The sequence below is a fragment of the Hemitrygon akajei genome, chromosome 10 (genome assembly GCF_048418815.1).
Source record: "Hemitrygon akajei chromosome 10, sHemAka1.3, whole genome shotgun sequence".
Lineage (NCBI taxonomy): Eukaryota > Metazoa > Chordata > Chondrichthyes > Myliobatiformes > Dasyatidae > Hemitrygon > Hemitrygon akajei.
The window spans coordinates 172,487,076-172,497,445 of NC_133133.1; positions in this window are offsets into that span (position 1 = coordinate 172,487,076).

The following is a 10,370-nucleotide window of genomic DNA, read 5'->3' on the forward strand; positions in this document are numbered from 1 at the left end:
AAGACCAGAGGACACAACCTCAGGATAGAGGGGTGTCCTTTTAGAATGGAGATGAGGAGGAATTTCTTTTGCCAGAGAATGCAGAGTCTGTGGAATTCTTTGCCACAGGTGGCTGTGGAGACCAAGTTATTGGGTATATTTAAGGCAGAGGTTGATAGATTCTTGATTAGTTGGGGCATGAAGGGATACAGGGAGAAGACGAGAGATTGGAGATGAGAGGGAAATTGGATTGACCATGACAAAACATCGGAGCAAACTCAACGGGCCAAATGGCCTGATTCTGTTCCTATATTTTATGGTCTTATGGTCTAAGATAGAGGGCAAGGTACTGATCCTATTAAAATTGTGTATTTGAATTACTCTATTAACCACCAAAATGTGGGATCTCATTGAGGCCAACGAACTTCTTAAAGGGCTTTGCCCCTTAAATTCAGGTAGGAAGTTTTCCATGGCTGAAGAGGCTGGGTCTGGGCAGGAGCAGTTTGAAAATTAAGGGTAGACAGTTTAGGACTAAGGTGAGGAGAAATTACTCCACTCACAGAACAGTGAGCCTTTGAAATTTTCCCAGCTGGAAAGCTGTATGAACTTACGTCATTATGTCTACTCAATGTGTCTGTTCAATACAGAGACTAATAGATTTCTGGGCATTAAATACATCAAAGGATATGAAAATAGTCCTAAAATGAGTCTGAAACATCAACTGTTTATTCATCTCCATTGTTGATGGCTGACTTGCTGAGTTCCTCCAGCATTTTGTGTGTGTTGATGTTGAAATAGTGTTGGAAGCTGGGCACAAAGGTGGAAGATCAGAATTGGAATTAGGTTTAACATCACCGGCATATGTCGTGAAATTTATTAGCTTTGGGGCAGCGGAGAAAAACATGAATTACAATAAGTATATGGTGGTTGCTGCTTGGCATTGATCTGTCTTGAAGGACAATGGGTGATGATGATCATCACAAGCCTGGGCAGAAGGTACGGAGATCCTGAGATACCCTATCGTCCTCACCAGTGTGGTCCAAAGGTAAGCTTATGATGCAATACATTTGGCACCAGCTTGGCTGCAGGAGCTGCCGAAAGGATGTTCAGTGATGCCCAGCCGCCTTATAGGGGCTCCACTCCGGATTTGCAATCTGGGTTTACTTCCTTTGTCTCTGCCAGGGCTGCCCACAAGGCAGTGGGGCTAGTTACCCATAGCAATGGTTAAATTAAATAAGTAGTGCAAAAATAGAAATAAAAAAGTCACAAATACGAGAAAATCTACTGTTGCTGCAAATCCAGAGCAACACACACATGAAGTGCTGGAGAAATTCAGCAGGCCAGCAGCAGCTATGGAAAAGAGTGAACAGTCATCATTTTGGGCTGAGACCCTTCTCAAAAAGTAGTGATCATAGGTTCAATGTCCGTTCAGGAATTGGATGGCAGAATCATTAAGTGTGCGCGTTCAGGCCTCTGTACCGCCTTCCTGATGGTAACAATGAGACGAGGGCATATCCTGGGCGATGGGGGTCCTTATTAATGGATGCCGCCTTTTGAGGCATCGCTCCTTGAAGACGTCCTGGATACGACAGAGGCCAAGAGCTGACTGAGTTTACAGCTTACAGTATTTCAATCCTGTGCAGCGGCAACAACCCCACTCCCCCTGTCCCGCACCCACATCAGACGGTGATGCAGCCAGTGAGAATGCTCTCCATGATAGTTCTGTAGAAATTTGTGAGCATTTTAGGTGACATACCAAATCTCCTCAAACTCCTAATGAAATCCAGCCACTGTTGTGCCTTCTTTGCAACTGCATCGAAACGTCCTTAGATTCTCAGAGGTGTTGACACCCAGGAAGATTAGCTTTATCTTATTATTTATATAAGAACAGTATTGTTTATATAGTTTTTATCAATATAAATAATATTTTTACTAAGCAAACAGTAGTTTTCTGAGATAAAGAATTCAGCTGTTACTTTGTGTTTCGTACAAGTATACCACAACTGAGACGAGATTTGAACCGAGTCCTAATCTAGTTTGTGCTTTTGAAACTGATAAACTCTTCGTGAAATTGCCGCAAGCATTGTTATAAAATTATACACGAGATTTCAGCCTTACCTTGTTCAAGCAAAATCTTGCCCTAAGTTTCATTTGACCATGTTTTTCAGATTAGTTGTCTCCTCTTTTAATGATCTGCATCAATCACGTGGCACATTATTGGCTCCACTTCTGCTAAGCTGGGGAGCTTGGATCCAAGTTGCCTGGTAGACTGATTAGCTGTTCTGCACATAGAGTCAGTACCTCAGCAGGATGCCTTGAAACAGTTCCTAACAGACATCTGATCTTGGAACACAGTTATTGTTGTTATACAGGCAATTACATTTGCTAATTGCATTGGGAAAAGCTACACAAATAGCAATTGAGATTAATTAATGTGTTTTTTTTATTTGACCATGTTGGTTCAGAGGAAAGAATTGGCTAAGACACCCACTGCTCTCTAAGTAATGCCAGGATATTAATCAAGTCTGCCTGAGAGTTAGAAGACAATTTGATTTAACTTCCAAAAAACCAACTCCTCTAGCAGTGTAGAGAATCGCAATTGTTGCACAGAAGTATCATTGTATTAATCTTAAATTCTCAATTGGGATTTGAACCTCGACCTTCTATTGTAGAAGTATGGTGTAGGTGGTAATAGAGGTAAGTAACAAGTTATGGTAAAGCAACACAACGCAACCTCAGCTAAGCACACTGTCATTTGCTTCTATCAAGTCCCAACCCATGTGACAAATTACTCATACTAAACGCGCGTTGCAAAATTCAATACAGACAGATGGAAAATAGATACCTGGTGGCTCCTATGCTGAGTGTTTAGAACATTCTTTATTTAAGAGTCCATGGTGTGTAATTTTAATTTTGTTTCTGGAAAAAGAATTAATCAGTTCGTTCAGAGGAGCCAGGATCCTGAACTGACATGGGTAACTTCAGTCACCGCTACTCTGACCTGATTCTCTGAATTACAGCTCGTGTTCTTGATATTTTTTTATTTGCACCATTTGTCTTCTTTTGCATATTGATTGTTTGTCAGTCTAGGCTGTCATAAATTCTATGTCTACTTTTCCTACAAATACTGCACAGTAGCTTAGTGGTTAGCACAACGCTTTACAGTACCAGTGACCCGGGTTCAATTCCCACCACTACCTGTAAGGAGTTTGTATGTTCTCCCCTGACCACATGGGTTTCCTCCTGGTGCTCTGATTTCTTCCCACAGTCCAAGGATGTACCGGTTCTTCTTCTTCTTCTTCGTGTTTTACAACGGTTGGCACCCAGCTTAGTGGTGCATTACCGCCACCTTCTGGTCCGGAGTGCGGTTCAGATGATAGACTTACATTCTAAATCCCTTCACCCATACACACACACACACACACACACACACACACACACACACACACACACACACACACACACACACACACACACACACACACACACACACACACACACACACACACACACACACCCTAATCTATGCTCTATTCTTCCTTCTTTCGCCATCCTCATACCCTATTCCTGCTTATCCATCATATCCTATAGAAAACCCCTGTATCCCTTAAGAAAGCTGAAAGTACCCTGACCTGTGTTCTCTCACCCATACCCAGTAACCCTTTTAATGTGAATTCCTGCACCCCCAATTCCCTTAGATTAATTCTCATCATCTCTCTCTGTATCCCATACTTCCTGCAACTCAGAACTACATGTTCTACTGACTCCTCTTCCTGACATTCCTCACACAGTCCTGTCTGGTGTTTCCCTATCATTTTCAATGTTTTGTTTAGTGCACAGCGCCCCAGCCTTAACCGAGTCCACACAGTTTTCTCTCTTCTGTATCCACTGCCTACCCTAGTACCTGTAACACTCCTTTGTATTTGATATAAATGCCTCCCTTTCCCCTCTCTGCCCCATCTTTCTTGCCACATTTGGATGATTTTCCCCCAGATTACACACTTAGCCTCTGCTTATACATTTCTATATTTTCTTTCTTTAACGCCCTCTTTGCCAACTCATCCACCCTCTCATTCCCCTTCACCCCTACATGAGCTGGAACCCATAGAAATTTTACCTGACCTCCCTGATTTGCAACTCTTGTGACTGACTGAAGGACTTCATAAAGTACATCTTACAGTTTGGTAGGTTAATTGGTCATTGTAAATTGTCCTGTGATGAGGCTGGGATTAGATCAGGAGATTGCTGGGCAGTGTGGCTCGGTGGGCTGGAAGGACCTATTCCGTGCTGTATCCCAGTAAAATAAAATGAAAATGAACCTTAAGGTAGTATATGATAACATAAACATACTTTGATAATAACTTTACTTTGAACCTTGAACCTCAAGTTGGATAGGCACTTGAGAGAAAACAAACACGACAAAATCTGCTGGAAGTCCAAGCAACACTCACAAGATGCTGGAGGCACTCAGTAGGCCAGGCTGCATCTATGGAAGAGAAAACAGTCGATGTTTAGAGCTGAGACCCTTCTTCAGGACTAAATATCCAGTGTCAGGCAAGGATCACAAACACACATTCACCCTCCTCCAGCCCTTTATCTCTTTCACCAATCAACTTCCCGGCTCTTCACTTCATCCCTTCCCCCTCTCCCAGTTTCACCGATCGCCTACCACCTTGTACTTCTCCCCTCTCCTCCCCCCAACTTCTTACTTTGACTTCTTACCTTTTTTCTCCAGTCCTACTAAAGGGTCTCAGCCTGAAATGTCGACTGTTCACTCTTTTCCACAGATGCTGCCTGGCTTGCTGAGTTCCTCCAGCATTTTGTGTTTGTTAAGAGAAAACAATTTGCGTGGCTTTGAGCAAAGAGAAGAGGAATAGGACTGAGAGATAGTATTTGAAGGATGGCTCAAATGGCCTTGTTTGATGCTGAACTTGTTCTATTGTTCTGTGACTCCATCACTAATCCAAACATCTCTTAAATGTTGAAATCGAGCTCACATGGAGCACTTGTGCTGGCAGCTCGTTCCACACTCTCATGACCTTCTGAATTAAGAAGTGCCCTCTCATGTTCCTCTTCAACTTCTCACCTTTCACACTTAACCCATGACCTCTGGTCATAGTTCCACCCAACCTCAGTGGAAAAAGGTCTGCTTACATTTACCCCATCTATACCCCTCATAAGTTTGTATACCTCTATCAAAAGTCCTCTCAATTTTCTACATTCCAAGGAATAGAGTCCTAACCTATTCAATCTTTCTTTATAACTCAAGTCCCCCAGACACGGCAACATCCTTATAAATTTTCTCTGTACTCTTTCAACCTTATTTACATCTTTCCTATTGTGTGACCAAACCTGCACACAATATTCCAAACTAGGCCTCACGATTGTCTTACACAACTTCAACATAACATCCCATCTCCTGTACTCAATACATTGAGTTATGAAGGCCAATGTGCCAAAGGCTTTCTTTATGACCCTATCTACCTGTGATGCCACTTTCAACAAATTATGGGCCTGTATTCCCAAACCCCTTTGTTCTACCACATTCCTCAGTACACTGTTATTCATTGTGTAAAACCTACCCTGGTTGGTCCTACCAAACTGCAATACCTCGCACTTGTCTGCATTAAATTCCATCTACCATTTTTCAGCCCATTTTTCCAGCCAGTCCAAATCCCACTGGAAGCCATGATAGCCTTCCTCGCTGTCCACTACACCCCCGACCTTGGTATCATCCAGAAATTTGCTGATCCAGTTATCCATATTATCATCCAGATCATTGATATGGACAACAAATAACCGCAGACCCAGTACTGATCCCTGCGGCACACCACTAGTCACTAGCCTCCAGACAGAGAGGCAACCATCTAATACCACTCTCTGGCTTCCAGTCCAATGTATTACCTCATCTTGAATGCTAAGTGACTGAATCTTCTTGACCAACCTGTAAATTAACCTTCTGGGAGTCTTGCACGAGGACTCCCAAGTCCCTTTTACACCTCTGCTGTTTGAATTTTCTCCCCACTTCGATCACAGTCTGCACTGTTGGTCCCTTTACCAAAATGCATTATTATTCATTTCCCAACACTTTATTCCATCTGCCACTTTTCTTGCCCATTCTTCTGATTTGTCTAAGTCTTACTGCAATTGCTTTGCTTCCTCAGAATTACCTACTGCTCCATCTTCCTTCGTATCATCCGCAAAATTCATAACTCCAGCTGTTGATCCATGCTCTGAGTTCATCTGCCTTTCCTACGGACCTTCCTGGATCGAAATAGATGCAGCTCAAAGGACATTAGTCAAACCACGCTCAACATTTGATTCCTAACCTTGTCTGAGGTCTCACCAACATATCTGTCCCCACAACTACTCCACTGTCTGTTCTGGCACTCTAGTTCCCATCCCCCCCCACCCCCCCCCACCCCCCCACCGCAGCACTATCAAATCTTCTTGCTAGGATATTAGTCCCCTTCCATTTCAGGTGCACACCATCTCTCCTGTACAGGTACCACCTTTCCTGGAAGACAGCCCAATGATCTGAAGCCTTCCCTCCTACACCAACGTCTTAGCCACGTGTTAAACTGTATAATCTTCCTAGTTCTGGCCTCACTAGCACGTGGCATGGGTAGCAATCCTGAGATCGCCACCCTGGAGGTCCTGACTTTTAACTTGGCACCTATCTCCCTGACTCTCTTTGCAGAACCTCATCACTCCTCCTACCTATTTCACTGGTACCTACATGGAACCTCCAACTTTAGGAATACTGACGACTCAGTCGGAGGTATTCTGGACCCTGGCACCCAGAGGCAACATAACATCTGAGAATCTCGTTCTCATCCACAGAACCTCTTTTCTGTTTCCCTAAGTAATGAACCTCCTATCACCACTTCTCCCCACCCCCTTCCCTTCTGGGTCACAGAGCCAGACTCAGTGCCAGGGGCCTGACCGCTGTCATTTTCCTTTGCTAGGTCATGCCCCCAAACGGGTTTAACAAAGTGGATTACCTGTTGTTGAGGGGAATGGCCACAGATGTACCCTGCACTGGCTGTTTAACCCCTTTCCCTTTCCTGACTGTCAGTTTCCTGTGACCTACCTGTCTACATGTAAGTACCTCTCTAGATGTCCTCTCTACCACCCCTTCATCCAACCGAATGATCTGGACCTCATCCAGTTCCAGCTCCAGCTCTGTAAGAAGCTGCAGTGGGCTGCACTTCTCTCAGTTGTAGTCGTCAGGGACAGTAGATGCCTCCCTGCCTCCCACATCCCATAAGGGGAGCATTCAATTATCCTGCCTGGCATCTCTACTGTTACTAGAATTTAATTGAAAATTTTTATTTGTGAATCATATGCTCCTTTTTCCTCGTTTAGTACCCTTACAAACTCCTTTTGTGTTTGTGGAGAGTAATTTGTCTTGCAGTGTCGCTCAGTCATGCCACTGATGTTGTGTTGGTATTCGTATGTATAACCTCCTGTTTCCATCTCTGCATGGGAGTCTGCCGTTCCTCTGCCCCTGGGTTCAGTCATTGCCATTGCTCACCCTGACAAGCACTAATGTACAGAGCGATATTGGGGTGCAAATCATAGTTCTCTGGAAGTGACAACACAAGCAGATTGGGCAGCTGGAAACGCACGCAGCATAAATGGTTGGGGTGTTGAATGTAAAAAGCAGGGATTGAAGTTGTCATTTTACTAAATCCTAGGTTAGGCCACATTTAGGTGACTTCTGTTTTGTGATTGATTGTGAATCTTTCAAAGATTCCAAAGTTTAACCAAATAGAAAAGCTTGGAGATGTCCCTTTAAAATCCACCCAAGACAAAATAGTCTACCTGACTGAAACCCATGAACCAAGTCAAACATTCTTTCTGCCCACTACTAGCACGCAGTGTTACGCAGTTGTTTGTTCATTAAGAGCCCTGTGGTATAATGTGGGCAATTATGGTCTTTGATTGTTAATTTTTTTTACAGAAGTGGTTTGCCATCGCCTTCTTCTGGGAAGTGTCTTTATAAGATGGGTGACCCCAGCCATTATCGATACTCATCAGAGATTGTCTGCCTCTGGCATCTGTGATTGCATAACCAGGACTTGCACCAGCGGCTCGCATAACCTGACAGTGCTACTCCTTGCCCAAGAATGACCTGCAGGCTAGCGGGGGGAAGGAGCACCTTACACCTCCTTTGGTAGAGACGTATCTCCACCCCACCACCCCATAGAGAGATAATTAAAGGCTGGACAACTTGGAGGTTTCTCTAGGGCTTCACAGACTGTGGAATACGCTGTTCAATATGAGGGACATAGATGGGGTAGTCAGTCTTCCTCTTAGGGTGGAGATGTCAAAAGGGCAAGGGTTTAAGGTGAGAGAGCTGTGCAAGGTGTGTTGTTTTTCAAAGAGATTGGTTGGTGCCTGATTGTGCTGCTTGTACAAGTGATGAAAGCAGATATGATTTGGACAAGGACATGAACAGGCAGAGAATAACCATATAACCATATAACCATATAACAATCACAGCACGGAAACAGGCCATTCCGGCCCTCCTAGTCCGTGCCGAACTCTTAATCTCACCTAGTCCCACCTACCCGCACTCAGCCCATAACCCTCCACTCCTTTCCTATCCATATACCTATCCAATTTTACCTTAAATGACACAACTGATCTGGCCTCTACTACTTCTACAGGAAGCTCATTCCACACAGCTATCACTCTCTGAGTAAAGAAATACCCCCTCGTGTTTCCCTTAAACTTTTGCCCCCTAACTCTCAAATCATGTCCTCTCGTTTGAATCTCCCCTACTCTCAATGGAAACAGCCTATTCACGTCAACTCTATCTATCCCTCTCAACATTTTAAATACCTCGATCAAATCCCCCCTCAACCTTCTACGCTCCAATGAATAGAGACCTAACTTGTTCAACCTTTCTCTGTAACTTAAGTGCTGAAACCCTGGTAACATCCTAGTAAATCGTCTCTGCACTCTCTCTAATTTATTGATATCTTTCCTATAATTCGGTGACCAGAACTGTACACAATGGAGTTGTGACCACACTGTACACAATGGAGGGATTATGACAATATACAGACAGATGGAATTAGTTAGACTGGCATCATATTTGGCACAGACATTGCAGTCTGTAGAGCCAGTTCCTGTGTTATGTGGCCCAGTATTTTACGTAAGGTCACCACTCAGCCTCCTATGGTCCAGGAGAGAACAAACCCAGCCTATTCAATGTCTCTTTGTAGCCAGAGCATTGCATTCCAGTCAACATCCTGGTGAAACTCTTCTCCAGTCCATTGCAACCACATTGGTGATAACCAAAACCACACACAATACACTCAAGTACAGTCTCACCAATGCTTTGTGCTCCTGCAACATGACATCACAGCATGCAAACAACACCTCGGCCAATCAAATCAAGCATACCAAATGCTTTTTTTCACCAGCAACACCACCTTTAGGTAGCTACGGTCTCTCTGTACATTAGTGCCCTATGGTCCATTTATTCATATGCCCTACCAGAGTGCAACCTCCCAAAGCGCATTACACATGCTCGGATTAAATTCCATTTGCCTCTGCTCTGCCCAATTTTTCAGCTGATCTACGTCCCATTGTATCTTTAATAAACCTATCTTTTAATTTTATTTATTGATTCGAGGTATAGCACAGAATAGGCCCCTCCAGCCCTTTGAGTGCACCACCCAACAACCCTTAATTTAACCTTGGCTTAATCACAGAACAATTTAACATGACCAATTAACCTATCAACCGGTACAGTTTTGGACTGGGAGGAACTCCACGCGGTCACAGGGAGAACATACAAACTCCTTACTGACAGTGGCAGGACAGTAACTCCTCCAGTTTTTATGTCACAAGAAAAATTTCTAATCATACTCCCTATCCTGTCATCCAAGTTATTTATATATTAGGAACAATACGGGTTATTTCCAGCTTCATCTCAGCACCACCCATAGGTAAAGTTAAGGTACTACCAGGTGGATTTCCCAACCAAGTATTAATCAGGCTCATGGTTCTTATCAATGTTGGACAGGATCGGGCATCACCAGACTTGTATTAACAGAAGATTGTTATAAAAATCAATGCCTATATTGATTAAAGATGGTGGTAATGCTAAATTCTGTGACAAAGGGTTTCAGCTCACAATGTAACCTGTTCATTTCCCTCCATAGATGCTGCCTGACCTGCTGAGTTCTTCCTACATTTTTTTTGTTTTAGTGTTGCTAGCTGTTACCTGCCATCTTTCACAAAGGAAAATTTAATGCCAGAATATATGCAATACTGAACACGAGGAAGTCTGCAGATGCTGGAAATCCAGAGCAACACATACAAGATGTTGGAGGAGCTCAGCAGGTCAGGCAGCATCTGTGGAAATGAATAAA